We start from the raw sequence: 11,197 nt of genomic DNA, 5'->3' as shown, positions 1-11,197 counted from the left end.
GCTAGTGTACTGTGCAAGCTGAGTGAAGTTCGTAGCCGAGTGAAGTTGGTAGTAGTAGAGAGAAAATTCTCAGAAGTAGAGCTAGTGATGGCAAGTGTAATATTTTCCTGTCAACGATTTCATCATTACTTGCCACCACGACCTTTGTTTTCTTGATGAGTTACGCCTTTTTGCCACAGTTAATTAATGGCACTAACATGTCAAATGTGGTCAAGAAATGGGTAATTGAGATGCAAGAGTTTGAGTTCTCTTTTCTAGTGGAAGACAGTACAAGACCTACCCTAGCTTATTTGTTGACTTACAAGGAGAATCCCCTTCTTGTTAAGGAAGAGGTGGTGAGAAAGGTGCCACAGATCAGCAATGCACATGTGTTGTTCTTTGATGGCTCATACATAAAGAGACATGATGCAGCTTCAGGGGGTATAGCACTTTATGATCCGGAGGGGAAGCTAGTATGCAAGAGAGGGTTCAAATTGGATACTCATAGTAACAATGAGGCTAAATATGCTATGTTGGAAGCCAGATTACACATTTGTTTGAAGCATGGTATTAGAAGGTTGAGCATAAAAGGTGATGCCTTGTTAGTTGTGAAGCAAGTGTTGGGTGTGTGGAAGAGCAAGAACACCTCATTGAAGGAAATGTGTTTCAGAATTAAAGGCCTGTTAAAAAAGTTTGAAGCATGGAACATCAGACACATTGAGAGTGCTCTAAATGGAGAGGCACATGAAGCAGCTCAAAGCATGATTGGGGAGCTATTTGTGTTGAGAACCAGCTTACCTCTTTATCAATGGGAAAGTTTGGCTCAAGAAGAGGAGTTTTTGCTAACAAGAATCATTCCGAAGGACATTCAGAAGTCTAAGGAGTATGGCTTTGTGCGTAGAGCATCCAAGTACAAATTGATTGGTGATGTCTTATGCATGAAAGGGGCTAATCTCGTGTTGAGACATGTACCTTGGCGGGAGGTGCTTTATAGAGTGTTTGAAGAGAATCATGAAGGTGCATGTGGCGGACATTTTGCTTTAAAGATCACCTTGCATAAGATCTTGCAAGAGGGGTAAGTTTCTCCTATGAGCAAAGCCTCTGCTCCAATTTGTGATTGTATCTGGCATATTTTACCCATTTTGTGTGAGCTATTTGCCCCATTGGTGTTGGCCTAAGCTCAATCTAAACATCAAAAATTCTCCTCTTTTGAGTTGAGTTTTTTTTGGGGGGGGGGTGTATGTGTCTCTGTGTGGAGTGGGCAAATGGATAGTCTCTCTCCTCTCACTCCATCAGTGTGTTCCCTGTCTCGGCCAGGTGGGTTTTGTAAGCCGAGTGGTGCCCCATAGTGTGTGTGTGTGTGTGTGTGTGTGTGTGTGTGTGTGTGTGTGTGTGTGTGTGTGTGTGTGTGTGTGTGTGTGTGTGTGTGTGTGTGTGTGTGTGTGTGTGTGTGTGTGTGTGTGTGTGTGTGTGTGTGTGTGTGTGTGTATCATCCCAAGAGTGTGTGTCGGCTCATTATAGAGGTGTTGCGTGTGTTTTCATCCGGCTCACACCATGAAAAAAGCAGGACATAAATCTTCAATAGAACCTCCAATGAGAATATTTGTAGTTCTTAGCAGTACAAAAGGAGCAAGTGTCAGATGTAATGCTTTATTGGATAAAGAAGCAAAGTGCAGTATCATTGTAGATAGCATCCAAAGAATACTAGAGATCACTCCAGGAAAACAAAATAGTAAAGCAATGCTAGGTAAGGTTGTGAGTGAAGAAGAAATGGTTGCTACACTTAGCATCCAGAAGCATGAAGAGCAAGTAAAGTTTCAAGTAAAGTCTTCAAAACACATGCATGCAGATGTCATACTTGGACATCAGTGGGTGGTTAGACCAACACAAGGCCTACAAAGAAGATACGATGCTAATACTCTCTTTTCCAAGAGGTAGCCAGCAACATTTACAAGTACCGTTAATGCTAGATTCAGAGTTGTAGAATTAACAAGAATCAAAGACAAATCTTGTAGACAAAGGTAAAGACAAAGTGGACCTTCCACCAATTAACACAAAATATGTGACAGCTTATGCCTCTACATCAAAGAACCCTTGTGATTAGATAATTCTAGCAAGCCAGGCTTTCAAAACTTCAAGTCAATTGTTGACCCAACTGAAACCTCTAAGGAGACACCCAGAAAAGAAAAGATATTTCAGCCAAAGTACTCAAGAAAGCAAAAGATATTCAAGTAAGTGTTTGTTCCGAGAAGTTTAATCAAAGTCAATGATCCGATTTGCGTTAAAAACAAAAAATCAACACAGAAAGACAAACACATGGGATGGATAGCATCACAATGGAGGTTATAAGAATCGGAGTACTGTAGAGGTAACGGAAAGATATGGGTACCAAAACCGCAGGTTAGAGCATATGAAGTAGCATCAAGTCCCTCCCAAGAAAGAAGGCCCACAAGGTATCAACCTCGACAATATCCTAGGATACCTAAGAAGCAGGTATACAACAAAACAACGTTGAAAGATGCTAAAATCTACCTCAACTCTCAAGAGGATATAGAACATAGACGGATCTCAAAGAATCTTCCTCTTGAACAAGGATTTTGTATAGGTTATACAAAGATTTGGCTACCAATCAACCACAAGCCAAATGCAACTAGTGAACCCCACTTGGATCATATGGCATATAAGTCAATAGCTCTAGACCACAAACATATCCAGCTCCACCTGGATCAAATGGCACATCCATCAATTGCTTTGGACTATGCATATAACCCTCCCCCCCAGGATCAAAAGCTAGCAGAAATTCCCCTACATCATAGGGTAACATCAAATCCCATAAAGAATTAGGCATCATTAGATAGTGCCATATCCCTTGTGCAACCTGCTCTGCCAATTGTTGATCACTAATTACGGGTAACAACATTGGTAATGTAGCTTCATCCCCTCGAAAAGTAAAATTTTGGTCTTGCTCATCTGAGTCTATGAGTGCCGTGGAAAAACTCTCTTCATGTTGTTCCCGAGAATCATCAAGAAAAGATTCCCTTTTTGGTACATACCCAAAATCTAGTAGAGCCTCATCCAGTAATTGCATAAGGTCCTCTTCAGCTGCATCTAGATAAACTTGCTTATGCTCGAAATCAAATTGTTCAGTAGCCTTAGCATCCATAATTGAGAATCCTTCCAAAGCTTCGTCCAATAAACACATAAGCTTTGGGTCCACCGCTTCAAAAGAATGCTCTACCATGCACATCTCAGGCAGCAAACTAGGCTTTTCACATATGGCATGCACAATACTAGCCATAACTGCTATAGAGTGATCTTGAATTTCCTCTTCCTCATCCAAATATCTTTGAACTTCGGTAGCACAAAGCTTAGCATGCTTATGAAAAATAGCATCCACCACTCTATCCATATGATCAGCACAATGAGCCCAATCAGAGGCAACACCAAGAGATTGCACTTGATCATGCACCCCCTCTAAATTATCACCTTCTTGCGGATCTTCAAGCACATTCTCTTGCGCATTCCGGCCCTCAAAATCTAATGTAGCCAAACCCTATAGATGCTTATGCACATCCACACTCTGTGAATCTGCACCTCCTCTAAATTATCACCTTCTTGCGGATCTTTAAGCACATTCTCTTGCACATTCTGGCCCTCAAAATCTAATGTAGCCAAACCCTATAGATGCTCATGCACATCCACACCCTGTGAACCCTCATGCCTTTCTTGACCTTGTAAGTCTTTAGCTACAGAATTCATCATGAAATTTGCAATCCCCAACTTTGCATAGGCTGCCCAAACAACTTCTTCATCATCTCTATCTTGTAATAGCCTTCCATCCTCAAGCAAATGCTCATTGATAGCAGTGTCAAGCTTAGCCTAAATCTGATTGCAAACCTCTGCATAAATAGGCACATTACCATAATTCTCATCATCTTCATACATGCTTGGATCCCATTGTTCACGGATGACATCAGCTTTAAACTTGCTCCAACTATGCAGATTTTGTTGCTGAAGCTCTTGGATGCGCTCAATAAAATTTGGAATCACAAACCTATCAAAGTTTAGAATCCGGTTCTCTTTTGGGACCCCATGCATCTCTTGTTCCTCTTCATAGCACTGCGCGTAACCTGCAGGATCATAGCCATCAAAAAATCCCCTACTGATCAAAAGCTGAGCATTTGGCATTTGCAAGTGTCAATTTCTCCCGCTTCTAGCATTTGCCTCTTTAAATTCCCTTTTTTCTATTGCTAACTTTGACACTTGAAATTTTTTTGTATTGTTCTGCTCTTGAAATCCACCTAGTTCACCTTTTACAGATTGTTGCAATTCCTAGTTCTCCATTTTCAAACTGGTACCCAAATTATGGTTCATAAACTACACTTGATTTGATTATTGTTGCTACAAAATAGCAGCCATCATCCCTATAATTTTTTGCATCTCTTTCTTCTTAGTTTGTCACCATGGCTGGCTCCGTCTACCCCGATTAGTTTTGCATCGGGTTCACCAAATATATCGACGGTTCTCCGGGGTCGACGAAGAAAACCACGGGCCTTTGTTTGTAGACAAGAGCTTAGCAGACACTCAAACTCGGATAAAAGAGTGCAGATAGACTTAATTAGTACTTAATACATGTAATAATGCTGATTAAAGAGAGTTTGAGAGAGAAGACTGCAAATAAGAACAATATTAATTGACATGGTGATAAGAAACATAGATTTGAGACTCAAGAGATGTTGTTGACTGGAAGCAGATACAGGTTCAATTTTTTTGATTGCTCTTTTACAATTCTGTTGCATACGCTCGCTTCAATATGCCCTTCTAATTGCAACCCTCGGCTCAGAAAAACTCCTTCAAGCTGCACTGTCATCCAGTTTTCTTGTGCTCTTGATGCTCTTCCCGATTTTCCTTGAGCACCTCTAGCTGCTCTCAAGCACAATAATTCCCTTTTGTTGTCGATTCCCCCCAAAAATCCCTCCCAATAACCCTCCAAAGAAGAGAATGACCAAAAGAAGAACCCTTTACAAGTTGCAAAATACCCCTCTTATAGGAGGTGTCAAGACAAAAAAGAAAAAAAAATGTTTTCCCTGCTTGTGCAGCTCCATTTGAGTCCCTTTTTAGAATTTTCTATGCATGATCCCCCCATGTGACCCTCCATTTAGCATGTATACTACATGAATCCCACCTTGGCTCACACCCTGCATGGGAATCACATCTCGGCTGGCTCCATGTAAATTGTCTCCTTAGAGTTCCCTTTCTAGGCCTTTGCATTCTCTCTGTCTCTCTCTCATGACCCTTCCCCTGCCCTAACGAGGTCGCTAGTGGGTTGGGGGGGGGGGGGGGGGGGGGGGGGGGGGGGGGGGGGGGGTTGCTTTACCTTCTCTCTCTCAAAACAGAGGTCTTTTTTGGACCTGTGGGAACGGGCGCTTTTGAGGGTGCCCCATTATGCCACGTCAGCATCGCACTGACCATGACGGGCCACCATAGGTCGACAATACAGCAACAATGCCACCCTCAATCACCTTCTCCAACAATAGTGCCACCAGGTCTGCATGCGAGCAGTGCCCCATGGGCGGTGCCATGGCCATGGCCTTGAGCTCCCAAAGGAGCTCTCACTTGATGCCTTGAGTGGTGTGCTCACCCAGCTCTTGTACTCTTCAATCGGTAGATCGATTTTGCATATGGGGCCACTGCTTGGCCACGTGGCATGCTCAAAAGTGGCCACCCCTTCAAGCCCTTGAGGAACCCCATAGTGTGGTACAGACACAAAAACAAAGTCACCACCAAATTTCAAAGCCTGCAAGTCACTGCTTAGTGATCTGGTTGCCAAACCATAAAGCCCGGTCAAAAAATCACATGCTTGAATCCAATTCCCCTCATCCTTGCCACATTTCAAGATTCTCAAGACCGCAAACTGAGGCCACAAAAAGCAAAAAAAACAAACCTGGTACTTTATCTTGGGCAACTATCCCCCAGCTTTGTCCATCTAGTAACTTGGCGCTCGAGAACCGGAATGGAGAGCTATCACTTGCTACTAACTTTACACATTGCACACTACCCTTTTAAACCTCAACAAGGCCCAAAAGATCCCAGATGGCACACTCTCCAATGGAGTCAGCCCGGCCCATAATTGGCACCCGAAAAAATCTTCAAATGGCCATATCTGGCAATCGAGAACTCTGATCCGCAATCCAAAAAGATAGACATGCTTACCAGATCAAGCACTATGCGTTTATCTCTTGACATCCACCCAGACACCTATTCCCATCTTCCCATGTGCAAAAAATATCACTCCGCTTCGGCCTGGTTGCCCATCTTAGATCTGCAAACACTGCGTTTGATGAGCCGTTTGGACCAAATTGTAAATCACTTCAAGCACCACAATATTGGCCTATGAGACCACTTTTTTACAATCATCACTGCTTCTTGGTCTGCAAGAAGCAACCTCATTTGATGGTCTCTAACCACAATGAGCATACATTTCAATCAGCTCCCGATGTCATAGCAGAATCTGATCTAAATCATCAGTTTAGCAAAACCTTGAAAATGCAGGCAGATCCTTGCCTTTCACCCCGTGCCTGCAAAACGGCATGACAACGTGCGTTCAAGAGGTATTTTTGAAACCCCTGTACACATGCACTTTATCATAAGTTCAAAGACCCCTCTTCCTTCATAAACTTGTAACTTTTCAATTTTCCATTTCTAAAACCCTCTTGTACATGTAATTGTGTAACTCTTTGGTATATATAAACCCCCCCCAGGGCGAATTCACGTGCTACACTTACATATTTTTAGGTGGACCCCCAGGGTCTCTCTCTCTCTCTCTCTCTCTCTCTCTCTCTCTCTCTCTCTCTCTCTCTCTCTCTCTCTCTCTCTCTCTCTCTCTCTCTCTCTCTCTCTCTCTCTCTCTCTCTCTCTCTCTCTCTCTCTCTCTCTCTCTCTCTCTCTCTCTCTCTCTCTCTCTCTCTCATGTGTAAGTGAGCACTAGCTCTGACTCTCTCAAGCTCATGTGTAAGTGAGTCAGAGCTAGTGCTCACTTACACATGAGAGAGAGAGAGAGGGACAGAGGGAGAGGTGCAGGTATTGAAGAGATTGGAGATCTCTTTGTAGGCATAGTAGGCTGAGACGTGGGTCTTGAACCTGGGGCAGCAGGAGCCCTTCTAGAATTCATATTATTGGTTGTCAAAGATGCTTTTTCCCTCACTGCAGAATTTGATCTAATTGTACCATCCTTTTGCAACTAGGAGAACTGCAAATTATGTCGTGTTTCCTTGCAAATATCCTTACATTTATAAGGGATGGGATGCAAACACTGTCAAAAATCAAAAACAAATTTGTCTTCTCTGTACAAATTGTGTTTAAGTTGCATGGCCAACAAATTCTCTTTATGCCAGCTAAGGATCTAACTAGATTGGGTAATATTGCATGGGATAAGAAGTCTTTACCATAAGTAGGTGAAGTGTGGTGGTTTGGAGGGTTCATAAGGGGAGTGCAGGGAGGTGTCAAAAGCCTGCAAAAAGAAGCCAAATAGCATGGCAAAATCATCATCATCTACTCAATTTAGATTGACAATATTCAATTTCACATTAAAATAAATTAAATGTTGTCTGTGTGCGATAGCTTACTGGTCCATATTCATTTTTTATCGTCCCCAGTTTTGTTGCTTTTGGGGGCAGCAATGCTTGTTCTTTTTGCAGACAAATCCATGTGGTAGGGTATGGAGAAACCATGCAGAGACAAGCAACACAACTCAAAAGTCAAGAGAAACCATCAAGTCAGAAGCTCTTGACACAAGCAAGAAACCCTTAAGACACAAATTAGGATCTAACTAAAAATGAAAAATGCAGGTGAGTGAGTGGGCAGGTGAATGACACTTCATGTGTATGTGTGTGTGTGTGTGTGTGTGTGTGTGTGTGTGTGTGTAGCTGTTTTACTTAAATACATAAGCACAAAAGAACCATATAGTTCAATAAATAATTGGATTTAGACAAGTGACCAAGGGTATCACAAAAACAACTCAATCTTAGAATTATTTTTGTACATTGCAATAAGAATCGGGTCTCATTCTAGTGAAAAAGTAAAAAGGAAAATTTGTATTGTCTGCTTCAAAAAGTGGGATTAGTTTAAAATATGAAGATTGGACGACAGTAAAGCGAAAGAGATTCCAAGAAAGGATAGATCTAGTCCTCACTTGCATCCATTCAAACAAATCAACAACTATGTTAGCCTTGAATGCGTATTACAGGTGTCAATGGACTATATCAGTCATTATCCACATGTCCAGCTTACAACCTTTTTAACCTAGACCATTGTCCAAAGTAATCAGTTTTGCCAAAAAGGTGTGTTTTGTTCTTGTTTAGTCCATTTTATGGCATGCCATCCAAAGGTCATCAATCATTTAAAATAACAGTGAATTAATGTAGTTTTTATAGATATGGTTTTTATATAACCCAATTTTTAATACCTTACATAGCATATTAACATACATATCATTTTGATCGGAAGGCCACCACCCCTTTCGATCCAAGTGTTTTGGTCCCAAAATCATGCCCAAATTTTTTTTCCTTCCCTATTGTAGGATCTTTCAAACAAATAGCCCAAGAATTTATCAATCCCGATCAAATGATTGTGATTTTATTCTAACCTCCTTTCTTGAAAAAAAATCTTTAATAAGACTCACTATGCATGTATAAGAAAAAAATGCAATATCCATCACATTCAGCACTAAACAATAGCTAGTAGGTATTTTGAAAAATAAATCCGGCATGCCTCAAAGCCCCGTCTTTTGTCTCTCTTTTTTTTAAAACAACAGCTCTTAGTATGCGGTAAAAAAACCTAAAATGCCGAATGTGCAGTGTGGTCATGATAGCGACACCGTTAGTAAACAACTTGACAAAAAACATTTCAATGCCATTAGAGCCCTTTTGGGCAAAGCATATAATGTTCTTAACTCAAAAAAATTGCACAGAGTTTCCATTGCCTTCCTTGACACCATACGGGGTATCCCCCCCTTCTTTTTACCCACAAACATGAGACACTTCTTTTCAAGAGAAGAACAGTATCAAGATAACTAAGAAAAAGGCCCAAATAATCCAAAAACATAGTGGTTACCAATATGAATTCACTAGCAGCTAGTAATCAACAAGGCCAAGAACGTGTCAAAACACAAGTCAGTACTTGGAGTAAAACCAATATAGTACCTTATGCAGTATACCGTATGCAGGGCAAAATAACAGTGCTTAAAAGTGTGCACAAAATGAGGGCCAACAAAAGACCCTTACCTTGCTATGTAGAGAAAATAGTAAAAAAGACAAAGGTGTGCTATCATAGGGCTTGTGAGCTACAAAAACAACCTTAAACTATGTGCAACCCACTTTACCCGCTAGATTCATAGCAAAAACAGAGTATGATGCAGTAAACCAGTGCAAAAAACAAATGACCACCACGAAAAACAACTCTATTTACATCAGTTTATCATGGAGCAAAACCGGCAACTCGGCATCATGTTACACACCATGTGTAAAAAAACTTTTAAGTCATTATGCTATAAAATAAAAACCAAAATTTAATTGTAAGTTGAGCCCAACACGGAAGCAAACGCTTTTGTTAAAAACCCTTTTCCCTGCAAAGTGTATAGAAAGACAGAGGTGGATTATGCAAAGTACAGACCTGCGAAGCTCGTCTATGTTCCATTGACTCCATAGTCATGCAGTGATAGATCTCGACCAAAAAGAGCCCACAAAACTTCTCTTTTCACATACACTCACACACACAGTCAAGGCTAAGTGAGGGGTATGAAGCATCCCTCACCTTGTTTATATACTGATAATTTTTCATCTGATGCAATAAGTAGAGCCAGTAGGGTTTAGATCCACTTATCACCCAGGCATACGGTTGCTAGTGGTGGCAGCCATGGAATCAATGTAAAAGAGGGGGTGGTGGTAGAGAGTAGACAGCATAAAGATGACTCAAAACTCCTAGTGCAAGAGGAAAACATTCAAGCGTGATGAATTAACAACCAAAAATGAGACATAATGTCCTAGGTTAGGGAGCCAAAATATCAAATCTCGATCGAAGTTATATTTACTTGAATCAAGAGGCTAAGCCTCCCCTTCAAGGGTAATGTCACATGCGCAATGGGGGCCCTAAGATAGTGCAATTTTAAGTAAAAAACATGTGTGTGTGTGTGTGTGTGTGTGTGTGTGTGGACATAAAATATTGTAGAAGCTCCTCACGTAAGGAACTTTGTTCGAGAGATCTCAAAAAAGTAGCATTGGATTACACACATTTTCAGAAAAGTAAGCACAAAAGGTGAAGAGGTGAATTATCCATCACCAAAATAGAGAAGGTCCTCACCGTTTGTGGGTATGGAGAGCTCAAAGATAAGAGCAAAAAGGGAAATAAATCTTTATGCAAGAAGTTGTAGATAGAGAGAGAGAGAGAGAGAGAGAGAGAGAGAGAGAGAGAGAGAGAGAGAGAGAGAGAGAGAAAGTAAAGCGAGCTTTTTTTTTTATTGGGCAGTTGAGCAAAAAACCTCCAAAAGCTCCCTCTATTCCCATCCCCCAAGATTACTAGATGCTATGGTATCAAGCTTTTTGGGTTGCGACATCTAGATTGGAAATTAGGTCAATATTTTCACTTTCTTAGAGTACTTGGAACATATGGGATTTTGACTTGAGTTTTGATGTCCAAATGAGATGAAACTTTAGGGTTCAACGAAATAGCATGTAGATCAAAGTGGCTAGGTTAAAGTTGAAAAATCTGGGAAAGGTACATGGATCGTGATCCATGTTTGAGGAGCTTTTTACCCCAACTTTGAACCACTTATAAGTGAAGATATGTCTAGGCTATTCCCAAAATCTTTTTGGACTTGGACAAGTTTTGGTCATTCAAAAAAATGAAGCCCTAGGTCTGTTTAATTGTTTTTCACTTTGAATTATTTTTAGACCTTTTGATGAGTTTTTTGGACCTTTTGTCAACCCTCCTTTTGAGAATTTTTGTTCACAATGGTCTCTACTGGGTGGTATAGTTTCTGTCCCAAAACTCAAATGAGGTACATGGATTGTGATTTATGTTCCATCAAATTTGGACATGAAACATCGTGAGGTGATAGACTATGATGTTTCAAGCCTATCCCCAAAATTCTTTTGAATTTAATTCAAGTTTTGTCGACCAAAAGTGAAATCTTGAATCTGTTGTGGCAGTGTTTGACAAGATT

Source organism: Adiantum capillus-veneris, chromosome 29, assembly GCF_014529385.1.
Source record: "Adiantum capillus-veneris isolate H3 chromosome 29, ASM1452938v2, whole genome shotgun sequence".
NCBI lineage: Eukaryota > Viridiplantae > Streptophyta > Polypodiopsida > Polypodiales > Pteridaceae > Adiantum > Adiantum capillus-veneris.
The sequence above is the reverse complement of the archived record's forward strand: the minus strand, read 5'-3'. Positions refer to the sequence as shown.